The sequence below is a fragment of the Pongo pygmaeus genome, chromosome 15 (assembly GCF_028885625.2).
Source record: "Pongo pygmaeus isolate AG05252 chromosome 15, NHGRI_mPonPyg2-v2.0_pri, whole genome shotgun sequence".
Lineage (NCBI taxonomy): Eukaryota > Metazoa > Chordata > Mammalia > Primates > Hominidae > Pongo > Pongo pygmaeus.
In genome coordinates this window covers 59,151,160-59,166,469 of record NC_072388.2, presented here as the reverse complement: position 1 = coordinate 59,166,469, position 15,310 = coordinate 59,151,160, and positions in this window count along the sequence as shown.

Genomic DNA, 15,310 nt, shown 5'->3' with positions numbered 1-15,310 from the left:
AACTGACTGATTCTTACGTGTTGAACTATCCTAGCATTCCAGGAATAAATCCCACTTGGTCATAGTGTATAATCCTTTTAATATGCTGCTGAATTCTATTTTGTTGAGGATATTTTCATCAATGTTCATAACGGATATTGGTCTATAGTTTTCTTTTCTTGTACTGTCTTTGTCTGGCTTTGGTATCAGGGTAATTCTGGCCTTATAAAATGAGGTAAGTGCTTTCACAGTGTTTGGGGGAATGTAAGTTAGTTCAACCATTGTAAGACAGTGTGGTGATTCCTCAAAGATCTAGAAGCGGAATTCTAATTTGACCCAGCAATGCCATTACTGGATACATACCCAAAGGAATAGAAATCATTCTATTATAAAGATACATGCACATGTATGTTCATCACAGCACTATTCACAATAAGAAAGACATGAAATCAACCCCAATGGTTATCAATGATAGATTGGATAAAGAAAATGTGGTACCTGTACACCATGGAATACTATGCAGCCATAAAAAGGAATGAGATCATGTCCTTTGCAGGGACATGGATGGAGCTGTAAGCTGTTATCCTTAGCAAACTAATGCAGGAACAGAAAACCAAGCACTGCATGTTCTCACTTATAAGTGGGAGCTGAACTATGAGAACACATGGACACATCAGGGTGAACAACACACACTGGGGCCTGTCATGGGGGGAGGGGAAAGGAGAGCATCAGGAAGAATAGCTAATGGATGCTGGGCTTAATACTTAGGTGATGGGTTGATCTGTACAGCAAACCGCCAGGGCACACATTCATCTATGTAACAAACCTACACGCCCTGCACATGTACCCCAGAACTGAAAATAAAAGTTGATGAAAAGTAAAAAACAAAAAAGTAAAATGAGTTAGGGAGTGTTCCATCCTCTTCAATTTTGGGGGGAAAGTTTGAAAAGGGTTGGCATTAGTTCTTCCTTAAATATTTGGTGGAATTACAGTGAAGTCATCAGGTCTAGGGCTGTTATTGTTGGGAGATTTTTTGATTACTGATTCAATTGCCCTACTAGTTATAGGTCTATTCAGATTTTTTATTTCTTCATGATTTAGTCTTGGTAGGTTTTCTGTTTTTAGGAAAATTTTCCTTTCATCTACATCACACAATTTGTTGGTGTATAATTGTTCTTAGTAATACTGTCTCATAATCCTTTTTATTTCTATAGAATCAATAATTTCCCCACTTTCATTTATTTAAGTCATTTGAGACTTTCTTTTTTTCTCAGCATGTCTAATAAAGGTTTGTCAACTTTCTTGATTTTTTCAAAGAACCAAATTTTAGTTTGATTTTTCTCAATCATTTTTCTTTTCTTTATTTCATTGATCTGTGCTCTAATTTTTATTATTTGCTTCCTTCTGTTGGTTTTGGGCTTGTTTTCTTCTTATTTTTCCAGTTATTCAAGTTGAAAACTAGGTTGTTGACTTGAGCTCTTTCTTGTTTTTTAATGCAAGCATTTATTGGTATAAATCCCTTGCATTTTTTTCTTTGTGTCTCATAAGTTTTGGTACATTGTGTTTTCATTTTCATTTGTCTTTAATTATAATTTGTCTAATTTGTGTCTATATCTAATTTCCTTTGTAATTTTTTTCATCCATTGGTTAAAATGCAATTCCCATCAAAATACCATCATCATTCTTCACAGAACTAGAAAAAACAATCCTAAAATTCATATAGAACCATAAAGGAGTCTGCATAGCCAAAGCAAGACTAAGCAACAAGAACAAATCTGAGGGCATCGCATTACCTGACTTCAAACTATACAACAAGTCTATAGTTACCAAAACAGCTTGATACTGGTAAAAAAAAAATAGGCATATAGACCAATGGAACAGAATAGAGAACCCAGAAATAAAGCCAAATACTTACAGCCAAATGATCTTCGACAAAGCAAACAAAAACATAAAGTGGGGAAAGGACACCTTATTCAACAAATGGTGCTGGGATAATTGGCAACCCACATGTAGAAAAATGAAATGGATCCTCGTCTTTCACCTTACACAAAAATCAACTCAAGAGGGATCAAAGACTTAAATCTGAGACTTGAAACCATAAAAATTCTAGAAGATAACATCGGAAAATTCTTCTAGACATTGGATTAGGCAAAGAGTTCATGATCAAGAACCCCAATGCAAATGCAACAAAAATGAACATAAACAGATGGGACTTAATTAAACTAAAAAGTTTCTGCACAGCAAAAGAAATAATTAGCAGAGTAAACAGACAACCCAAAGAGTGGGAGAAAATCTTTGCAGACTATGCATCCAACAAAGTCCTAATTGCCAGAATCTACAAGGAACTCAAACAAATCAGAAAGAAATAAACAAATAATCTTGTCAAAAGGCGAGCTAAGGACATGAATTGACAATTCTCAAAAGAAGACATACAAATGGCCAAAAAACATGAAAATATGCTCAACATCACTAATTATCAGGAAAATGCAAGTTAAAACCATGATGCAATACCATCTTACTCCTGAAAGAATGGCCATAATTTAAAAAATAAAAAATAAGAGATGTTGGCATGGATGTGGTGAAAAGGGAACACTTTTACACGACTGGTGGGAATGTAAACTAGTACAATCACTGTTGAAAACAGTATGGAGATTTCTTAAAGAACTAAAAGCAGAACTACCATTTGATCCAGCAATCCCACTACTGGGTATTTATCCAGAGGAAAAGAAATTGTTATGTAAAAAAGACACTTGCACACACGTGTTTATAGCAGCACAATTCTCAATTGCAAAAATATGGTACCAACCTAAATGTCCATTCACCAAAAAGTGGATAAAGAAAATGTGGTATGTATATGCCACGGAGTACTATTCAGCCATAAAAAGGAAGGAAATAATGGCATTTGTGGCAACCTGGATGGAGTTGGAGACCATTATTTTAAGTGAAGTAATTCAGGAATGGAAAACCAAATATTGTATGTTCTCACTTATAAGTGGGAGCTAAGCTATGAGGACACAAAGGCATAAGAATGATAGAATGGACTTTGGGTACTTGGGGGGAAGGTTAGGCAGAGGGTAAAGGATAAAAGACTACACATTGGGTATAGTGTACACTGCTTAGGTGATAGGTGCACCAAAATTTCAGAAATCATCACTAAATAACATATCCATGTAACAAAAACCACCTGTTCCCCAAAAACTATTGAAATGAAATTTAAAAAATTTAAAACGTCAACACAAAGAAACTTCTAAAGGAATCCAGGGAATGAAGGAAGAGATAAATATCTTAAAAAGACATCAATCAGAGCTTCTGGAATTGAAAAACTCACCCGAGGAATTTCAAAATACAACTGAAAGCTTTATCAATAGACTGGACCAAGCAGAAGAAACAATTTTAGAGCTTGAAGACCATCTTTTGAACTAAATTTGACAAAAATAAAGAATAAAGAATTTTTGTAAATGAGCAGTCTTTGAGAAATATGGAATTATTTAAAGCAACCAAACATATGAATTATTGGCATTGAGAGAGGAGAAAAAGCAAATAATCTGGAAAACATATTTAAGAGAACAATCCAAGAAATCTTCCCCAATTTTGCTAGAGAGGTAGACATCAAGATACAAGAAATCCAGAGAACGCTTGCAAGATATTATACAAAATGAGCATCACCAGGCATATAGTCACCAGACTGTCCAAGGTCAATGCTAAAGAAAAAATCTTAAAGGCCACTAGAGAAAAAGGGCAGATCACATACAAAGGGAATCTTATCAGGTTCACAGTGCACGTCTAAGCAGAAACTTTACAAGCCAGGGATCTTGCGGCCCTATTTTCAGCATTCTTAGAAAAGAAATTCCAACCAAGAATTTCACATCCTGCCAAACTAAGCTTCATAAGCAAAGGAGAAATGAAATCTTTTCCAGACAAACAAGCACTAAAAGAATTTATTACTACTAGACCAGCCTTTCAAGAGATCCTTAAGGGAGTTCTAAATATGGAAACAAAAGAATGATATTTGCTACCACAAAAATACACTTCAGTACATAGCCTACAGACCCTATAAAGCAACCAAACAGTTGAAACTCTAAAGCAAACAGCTAACAACTTCACAATAAGATCAAACCTCACCTATCAATATTAACCTTGAATATAAATGGTCTACACACTCCCACTTAAAAAGAACAGAGTGGTAAATTGGGTTTTTTAAAATGACCCATCTAGTCTGCTCTCTTCAAGAGACCCACCTCACACAATGACACTCATAGGCTCAAAGTAGAGGATTGGAGAAAGATCTACCATGCAAATGGAAAACAAGAAAAAAAAGCAGGGGTTGCTATTCTTTTATCAGATAAAATAGATTTTAAACCAACAACCGTAAAAACGGACAAAAACTACCATGTATTACATAATGATAATGAGTCCAGTTCAAAAGGAATATTTAATTATCCTAAATATATATGCATCCAACATTTGAGCACTCAGATTCACAAAACAATGTACTTTTAAACTTATGAAAAGACTTAGCCACACAATAATGGTGGGGGACTTCAACACCCCTGACAGCATTAGACAGATCATCAAGGCAGAAAACTAACAAAGATTTTCTGGACTTAAACTTGACACTTGACCAATTCGGCCTAATAGACATCTACAGAATACTCCGTCCATCAACCACAGACTATACATTCTTCTCCTCTGCACATGGAACATACTTTATGATTAACCACATGTTCAGCCATAAAGCAAGTCTCAATATATTCAAAATGTTGGAAATTATACCAACCATACTCTCAGACCACAGTGGAATAAAAATAGAATCGATGCCAAGAAGATCTCTCGAAACCACACAATTACATGAAAATTAAACAACTTGATCCTGAGTGATTTTAGATAAATAACAAAATCAAGGCAGAAACTTAAAAATTCTTTGAAATAAATGAAAATAGAGACACAACATACCAAAATTTCTGGGATGCAGCAAAAGCTGTGTTAAGAGGGCAATTTATAATACTAAATGCCTACCTCAAAAAGTTAGAAAGATCTAAAATTAATTATCTAACATGACACCTAGAGGAACTAGAAAAACAATAACAACCTAATTCCACAGTTAGAAGAAAGGAAATAACTAAAATCAGAGTAGAATTGAATAAAACTGAGACCCAAAAATCCATATAAAAAATCAAGAAAAGCAAAAGTTTGTTTTTTAAAAGAATAAACAAGATTGATAGACTGCTAGCTAGATTAACAATAAAAAAGAGAGAAGATATAAATAAAGCACAATCAGAAACAACAAAGGCAACAGATCCTATGGAAATACAAAAGATCCTCAGAGACTATTATGAATACCTCTATACACGCAAACTAGAAAATCTAGAGGAAATGGATAAATTTCTGAAAACACAAAACCTCCTAAGATTGAATCAGGAAGAAATTTATACCATGAACTCACCAATATCAAGTTCTGCAATTGAATCAGTAATAAAAAACCTCCCAACAAGAAAAAGCCCCAGACCAGATGGATTCACAGACAAATTCTACCAGACATACACCAAAGAGTTGGTACCAATTTTGCTGAAACTATTTCAAAAAATCAAGGAGGACAGACTCCTCCTATATTAGTCCATTTCATACTGCTATAAAGAACTGCCCAAGACTGGGTAATTTATAAAGGAAAGAGTTTTAATTAACTCACAGTTCAGCAAGGCTGGGGAGGCCTCAGGAAATTTACAATTATGGCATATATCCTCCCTAACTCATCCTTTGAAGCCAGTATCACCCTGATACCAAAACCTGGCAAAGACACAATGAAAAAGAGAGCTACAGACCAAGATCCCTGATGAACATTGACACAAAAATCCTCAACAAAATGATAGCAAACTGAATCCAGCAGCACATCAAAAAGTTAATTCACCATGATCAAGTAGGCTTGATTCCTGGGATGCAAGGTAGTTTCAACATACACAAGTCAATAAATGTGATTCACCACAAAACAGAATTAAAAACAGAAACTGTATAATCTAAATAGATACAGAAAAAGCTTTCATTATAATCCAACATCTCTTCATGATTAAAAAAAACCCTCAGGAAACTACATATCAAAGGAATATACCTCAAAATAATAGTCATAGCCATCTATGACAAATCCACAGCTAACATACTGAAAAGGCAAAAACTGGAAACATTCCTCTTGAGAACTGGAATAAGATAAGTGTCCACATGCCCACCACTCCTATTCAACCTAGTATTGGAAGTGCTAGCCAGAGCAATTAAGCAATAGAAGGAAATATAAGGCATCCAAATTGGAAAATAAGTTAAACTATCTCTCTTCATGAACAAAATGATTCTATACCTTGGAATCCCTAAAGTCTCCACCAAAAGGCTCTTGGAACTGATAACAACTTCAGCAAAGTTTCAGGATACAAAATCAATGTACGAAAGTCAATAGTATTTCTATACACCAATCATGTTCAACCTGAGAGCCAAATTAATGCAATCCCATTTACAATAGCTACAAATAAAACTAAATATCTAGGAATATATCTAACCAAGGAGGTGAAAGATCTACGATGAGAACTACAAAACACTGCTGAAATAAATCACAGATGACACAAACAAATTGAAAAGCATTCCATGCCCATAACGTGAAAGAATCAATATCATTAAATTGGTCCTACTGCTCAAAACAAGCTACAGATTCAATGCTATTCTTAGCAAAATACCAATGTCACTTTTCACAGAATTGGAAAAAAAAAGCCCCAAATCTCAGCATTACACCGTATACTCAGGTAACAAACGTGCATTGTACTCCCTGAATATACAATAAAAGTTGAAGGAGAAAAGTAAAACATAAAAAGCAGACAAGATTAGAGAAGAACAAATGAAAAGGAACAAACGAAACCTCCGAGAACTGTGGAACTATGTCAAAAGACCAAACCTGTGACTTATTAGAGTACCTGAAAGAGATGGAGAGAATGAAACCAAGTTGGCAAACATACTTCAGGATATCATCCAGGAGAACTTCCCCAAGCTAGCAAGACAGGCCAACATTCAAATTCAGGAAATCCAGAGAACCCCGGTAAGATACTTCATGAGAAGATCAACCCTAAGACACATAATCATCAGATTCTCCAAGTCAAAATGAAGGAAAAAATGTTAAGGGCAGCCAGAGAGAAAGGCCAGATCACCTACAAAGGGAAGCCCATCAGACCAACAGCAGATTCTCAGTGGAAACCCTACAAGCCAAAAGAGATTGGGGGCCAATATTCAACATGCTTAAAGAAAAGAATTTCCAACCCAGGATTTCGTATTCAGTCAAACTAAGCTTCATAAACAAAAGAGAAATAAAATCCTTTTCAGATAAGCAAATGCTGAGGGAATTCGTCACCACCAGGCCTGCCTTGCAAGAGCTCCTGAAGGAAGCACCAAATATAGAAAGGAAAGACCATTACCAGCCACTACTAAAACACACTGAAGTACACAGGCCAATGGCACTATGAAGCAATTAGATAAACAACTCTGCAAAATAACCAGCTAGCGTCATGATGACAGGATCAAATTCACACATAACAATATTAACCTTAAATGTAAATGGGCAAGATGCCCCAATTAAAAGACACAGAATGGCAAGCTGGATAAAAAGTTAAGACCCATCTCATGTGCACAGACACACATAGGCTCAAAATAAAGGGATGGAGGAAAATTTACCAAGCAAATAGAAAGCAGAAAAAAGCAGAGGTTGCAATCCTAGTTTCTGACAAAACAGACTTTAAACCAAAGAAGATCTAAAAGGACAAAGAAAGGTATTACATAATGGTACAGGGTTCAATTCAACAAGAAGAGCTAACTATCCTAAATATACATGCACCCTATACAGGAGCATCCAGATTCATAAAACAAGTTCTTAGAAACCTACAAAGAGACTTAGACTCCCACACAATAATAGTGGCAGACTTAAAACTCACTGTAAATATTAGACCATCAAGATGGAAAATTAAGAAAGATATTCAGGACTTGAACTCAGCTCCGGATCAAGTGGACCTGATAGATACCTACAGAACTCTCCACCCCAAAACAACAGAATATACATTCTTCTTGGTGCCACATGGCACTTAACTCTAAATTGATCACATAATTGGAAGTAAAACACTACACAGCAAAAGCAAAAGAACTGAAATCATAACAAACAGTCTCTCAGACCACAGCACAATTAAACTAGAACTGAAGATTAAGAAATTAACTCAAAACCACACAACTGCATGGAAATTGAACAACCTGCTCCTGAAGGACTCCTGGGTAAATAATGAAATTAAGGCAGAAATCAAGAAGTTATTTGAAGCTAATGAGAACAAAGAGACAACATAGCTAATGCAGTGTTAACAGGGAAAATCTGGGACACAGCTAATGCAGTGTTAAGAGGGAAATTTACAGCACTAAGTGCCCACATCAAAAAGCTAGAAAGATCTCAAATTGACATCCTAACATCACAACTAAAAGAACTAGAGAACCAAGGGCAAAGAAACCCCAAAGCTAGCAGAAGACAAGAAATAACCAAGATCAGAGCAGAACTGAAGGAAATAGAGACATGAAAAACCCTTGAAAAAATTAACAAATCCAGGAGCTGTTTTTCTGAAAAAAATCAATAAAATAGATATATTTCTAGCTAGATTAATAAAGAAGAAAAGAGCAAATAATCAAATAAACACCACATAAAAAATGATAAAGGGGATATCACTACTGACCTCACAGAAGTACAAATAACCATCAGAGAATACTACAAATACCTCTATGCGAATAAACTAGAAAATCTAGAAGAAATGGATAAATTCCTGGACACATACACCCTCCCAAGACTGAATCAGGAAGAAGTTGAATCCCTGAATAGAACAATAACAGGGTCTGAAATTGAGGCAATAATTAATAGCCTACTAACCAAAAAAAGCCCAGGATCAGACGATTTACAGCTGAATTCTACCAGGGGTACAAAGAGGAGCAGGTACTGCTTCTTCTGAAACTATTCCAAACAATTGAAAGGACAGACTCCTCCCTAACTCATTTTATGAAGCCAGCGTCATCCTGATACCAAAACCTGGCAGAGATGTAACAAAAAAATGAAACTTCAGGCCAATATCCCTGATGAACATCAATGCAAAAATCCTCAGTATAATACTGGCAAACTGAATCCAGCAGCACATCAAAAAGCTTATCCACCACAATGAAGTCAGCTTCATCCCCAGGATGCAAGGCTATTTCAATAGACACAAATCGATAGATGTAATTCATCACCTAAACAGAACTAAAGACAAAAACCACATGATTATCTCGTGGAAAAGGCCTTTGATAAAATTCAACATCCCTTCATGTTAAAAACTCAATGAACTAGGTATTGAAGGAACATACCTCCAAATAATGACAGCCATTTGTTACAAACCCACAGCCAGTATCATACTGAATGGGCAAAACCTGGAAGCATTCCCCTTGAAAACTGGCACAAGACAAGGATGCCCTGTCTCACCACTCCTAGTCAACATAGTATTGGAAGTTCTGGCCAGGGCAATCAGGCAAGAGAAAGAAATAAAGGGTATTCAAATAGCAAGAGAGGAAGCCTGATTGTCTCTATTTGCAGATAACATAGAAAACCTCATCGTCTCAGCCCAAAAGCTTCTTAAGCTGATAAGCAACTTAGCAAAGTCTCAGGATACAAAATCAATGGCAAAAATCACAAGCACTCCTATACACCAACAACAGACAGAGAGCCAAATCATGAATTAACTCCCATTCACAATTGCTACAAAGAGAATTAAATACCTAGGAATACAGTTAATAAGGGAAGTTAAGGACCTCTTCAAGAACTACAAACCACTGCTCAAGGAAATCAGAGAGGACACAAGCAAATGGAAAAACATTTCATGCTCACAGATAGGAACAATCAATATTGTGAAAATGGCCATACTGCCCAAAGTAATTTATAGACTCATTGCTATGCCCATCAAACTACCATTGACATTCTTCACAAAATTAGAAAAAAAACTATCTTAAAATTCATATGGAGCCAAAAAAGAGCCTGTATAGCCAAGGCAATCCTAAGCAAAAAGAACAAAGCTGGAGGTATCATGTTATCCAATTTCAAACTATACCACAAGGCTTCAGTAACCCAATCAACATGATACTGATACAAAAACAGACACATAGACCAATGGAACAGAATAGAGAACTCAGAAATAAGATTGCACATCTGCAACCATATGATCTTTGACAAACCTGACAAAAACAAGCAATAGGGAAAGGATTTTCTAATAAATGCCCCTGGGAGAACAGGCTAGCCTGTTTTCTAGCTACATGCAGAAAATTGAAACTGGACCCCTTCCTTACATCTTATACAAAAATTAACTCAAGAGGATTAATGACTAAAATGCAAAATCCAAAACTATAAAAACGCTGGAAGAAAATCTAAACAATACCATTCAGGACATAGGCACGGGCAAAGATTTCATGACAAAGATGTCAAAAGCAATTGCAACAATGGCAAAAATTGACAAATGGGATCAAAATTAAACTAATTTAAATTAAAATAATCCAACTAAAGAGCTTCTGCACGCAAAAGAAACTATCATCAGAGTGAACAGACAACTTACAGAATGGGAGAAAATTTTTGCAATCTATCCATCTGACAAAGGTTTTATATCCAGAGTCTGCAAGGAACTTAAACAAATTTACAAGAAAAAAACAAACAACTTCATTAAAAAGTGGGCAAAAGACATGAACAGACACTTCTCAAAAAAAGATATTTACTTAATGAAATCATGTGACATGTATTTCATTCAGATTTTTTACAAGAATTTGAGAGACTGTAGTACTTTTAAGTAAAGCAGAGTTGTAAAAACCTTCAAAAAAAAAAGATATTTATGCAGCCAACAAACATGTGAAAAAAGCTCGATAACACTGATCATTAGAGAAATGCAAATCAAAACCACAGTGAGATACCATCTCACACCTGTCAGAATGGTGATTATTAAAAAGTCATGAAACAACAGGCACTGGTGAGGCTTCGGAGAAATAGGATTGCTTTTACACTGTCGTGGGAATGTAAATTAGTTCAACCATTGTGGAAGACAGTGTGGAGATTCCTCAAAGACCTAGAAACAGAAATACCATTGACCCAGCAATCCCATTACTGGGTATATACCCAAAGGAATATAAATCATTCTATTATAAAGATACATGCATACATATGTTCATTGCAGCACTCTTCACGATAGCAAAGACATGGAATCAACCCAAATGCCCATATGCCCATCGATAATACACTGGATAAAAGGCACATATTTTCCATGGAATACGACGCAGCCATAAAAAGGAATGAGATCATGTCCTTTGCAGGGGCATGGATGGAACTGGAAGCCATTATCCTAAGCAAACTAATGCAGGAACAGAAAACCAAACACCGCATGCCCCTACTTATTAGTGTATGCTGAACAATGTGAACATGTAGAAAGAGGGAGGGGAGCAACACACACTGAGGCCTGTTAGGGGGTGTGGGGAGAAGGAGAGCATCATCAAAAATAGCTAATGTATATTGGGCATAATACCTAGGTGATGGGTTGATAGGTTAATTATATTTCTGTTTAATTAAGCTATCTGTTGGAGATACACTGATAAATTACACTTCTTGTTTTATGTGGAAATATGGGAATAAAATATTTTGTTTCATACTCACAACTGTGTTTTTGAGTCCGGGTTGATTTTATGTATGAATAAATTCAAGTTCTTAGAGGGGTGCTACTATTGCTGTGGAGGATTAATTTTTGTTTTGATACACCTATCAACCCAGCACCTAGGTATTATCTAGGCACACCATGGCACACATTTACCTTTGTAACAAACCTGCACATTCTGCACATCCTGGAACTTAAATAAAATAAAATAATTGATGCATTCTCCCTATAGAGACATATTTCAATTGTGAATTATGAGCGTTTTAAAACATAACCAATAGCAGTCTTCTTTGTTGAATTGTTTCTCTTCCTTTCTGTCTGTTCTTGATAGAAGCAGAAAAATAAAAGGATCTCAGATGTAAAAATGTGGCTGACTTAATAATAATTAATTCAAGAAAAAAATTTAAGGCTTACTATGTGGGAAAGATAGGCAATGTACAAGACTTGTGTAAATATGTAACATGTTTCAGGTAATGGGCGTAATATGGGCAAGGGTCCTGAGGCAGGAACTTGGAATTTCTAGGAGGTAGAAGTCAATGTGGCAAGAATATGGTGAATAAGGGAGAGAAAAGAGGGACAACATAATAGTACAGCTTATCTGAGCCAAACAAAAATTAATCCTCCACAGCAACAGTAGCACCTCTCTAAGAACTTGAATTTATTCATGCATAAAATCAACCTGGTCTCAAAAACACAGTTGTGAGTATAAAACAAAATATTTTATTCCTATATTTCAATGTAACACAAGAAGTGTAACTTATCAGTATATCTCTAACAGATAGCTTAATTAAACAGAAACATAATTAACATTCCATGCCTACAAAAACAAAATAAATAAAATAGTACATATCTTTTCATTGTGATTAGAGAATTGCAGGCAAAAAAGTCTCTTATCTTCTTTTATTGATTAAAACACCACCCCTATGCTATTGATTCCCATTTGTCCTTTACAATTTAGCTCAAAGACACTTCTGCAATGCCTTCTCTGATTTTACTAAGCAGATCCTGGCATTTCTTGTATGCTTCAAAAATACTTTGTTCATACCTCTTATCATAGCTTTTAAAACATTATTTTATAATTTATCTATTTTTTAAAATTACACTTTGTGATCTATAAGTGGAAGGATTAAGCTCTAGGTCTATTAGTGACCCCAAAGTGCAGTAATGCTTTAATTATTTTTATAATTCTTGAGTAATTTCCATCTTTCCCATTTGGATGTATTTGATTTGTTTGCTACTGCTTCCTCAGACAGAACCTAGCAGGGTCCCTAGCACATGGCAGGTGCTCAATAAATAATTTTTGAAAGAAAGGTGAATGGCATGAGCTAACTGTGCCACTAGGCTGGTCCTCCAGATCAAAGTAAATATTAATCACTTTTGTGTTTCCAGTATCTAACACTACTGTTTTGTTGAATATAGTTTTCCCTATGAAATTTTCTCACAATCCTAGAAGTGGGCTTATTGAGAGCAATAATTTGGTCTTTAATCTTTATATCCTATGGTCTGGTTTTTAGCATATGCTCAATAAATGTTTACTAAATTACTATATAACATTTAGTATATACTTGGTAAATGTATATGCAGATGATAACTTAGAAAAATAGTCTTCTTTGATATTCCTTAAAGTTATTTGAAAATACTTGAGGCCGGGCGCGGTGGCTCACACCTGTAATTCCAGCACTTTGGGAGGCCAAGGTGGGTGGATCACCTGAGGTCAGGAGTTCAAGACCAGCCTGGCCAACATGGTGAAACCCCGTCTCTACTAAAAATAGAAAAATTAGCCAGGCATGACTGTGGGTGCCTGTAATCCCAGCTACTCGGGAGCCTGAGTCATGAGAATCGCTTGAACCCAGGAGGTAGAGGTTGCAGTGAGCTGAGATTGTGCCATTGCACTACAGCCTGGGTGACAGAGCGAGACTCCATCTCCAGACAAAAAAAAAGAAAATATTTGAAATTGAAATAATTTTGTCCTAGTGGATAATTAGTTTGACCTAAAGTATAGTTTTTCTGAGTTTCAAAAAACATATGTGTGGATATATTGAATTATTTTCTTTACATTTTCTTTGGGGAATGAGCTTGAAAAAAATTACCTGGGAAAAATTAATTGCAATTAGAATTGAACTTCACATAGCAACCTAAACCCTAATAATAATGTTTTTTCCTGAATATCTTGAACAAAAGTAATTTTACTTCTTACTTGACATTAAATGGCATATTAGTTAAGATTCTCACGTGTAAGTAACAGACACCCAACTCAGACTAGCTTAAACAGAAAAGTAACCAAAAATGTGGCTTTAGATCTGAAGAGAATCATAGACTTTGTTAACAAGATTTTCACTGATTCATGCCACTTCCTCAAAGAAGTCTTACTTCCCCTACCAAAGACTACTGGAATACCTGTTCTACACTTTCATAACACCCTGCATACCTCCTTCATATAACTTATCACAATTTTAATTATACAAAAATTATGTACTTAATTGTTTAATGTTTGTACCTGCTACTAGGCTGTAAGTTCCAGGAGGTAAGAGATTAAGTCTGTCTTGTTCACCCGGTCTCCAAAACACCTAGCACAGGATTTTTCACATAACAATACTTCATAAATATTTGTTGAATAAATGATTAAAATTCTCTTTGAAAACTACTGAAATTTGTAGGCCAGTAAAATCTAGAGAATTATGCCTTAGAAATTGCCATTAAATTTTTTATTGAGAAATAAAGCAAGCTCCTCTATGCCATATAAAAAGAAAAAATGTAACTACGTGGCAAGCCTTTTCTTATATTAGAAAAAGAATTACTTCTTTCTGGAAGGTACAGATGATCTGAACAGAACAAAGATTATGGAAAGTACACTGATGTGCTAGCTCTTTTGACATATGCTGTTGCCATTTTACTTATTTTTTAAAAGTTAATTAATTAATCGATCGATTGATTGATTTTTAGAGATGGAGTCTTGCTATGTTGCCCAGGCTGGAATGCAGTGATATGATCATGGCTCACTGCAACCTTGAACTCCTGGGATCAAGCGATTCTCCTGCCTCAGTCTTTCAAGTGTCTGGGACTATAGGCATACACCACCACACCCAGCTAATTTTTAAAACATTTTTTGTAGAGACAATGTCTTGCTATGTATGTTCCCCAGGATGGTCTCAAACTCTTGGCCTCAAGTGATCTTTTGGCTTTGGCCTCACAAAGTGCATTTCACTTCTTACGAATTTTCATCTATTAATAAACACAACTAAGTATTCTCTGGTTTAGATAACAAGGGAGAATACAAAAAAAAACTAAAAGAGGGTTAACTTTTCATTTACATAATTTAACATCTTTCATGATCTGTTTCTTTCTGCCTGTAAAACTAAGACCAATCTAGAACAACTATTTGATTTCATGGGACATTATGTACACTGTATTTTTCTTTAGTTCTTAAAGGAAATGACACTTCAGAATTAAGATCATCAGAGACCAAACACAGAGACTAGGTCAATTGTAAGTACTGACATAATGTAAAACAGCTATTTGTATTTCTGTTTTTTGTCATTTATTGCTGCATATTAGTCACAGTGATTACTTTGACATGGGAATGCTGAAGGCTTAACAATTTTTTCCAGGATTTCAAATGTAGTTAC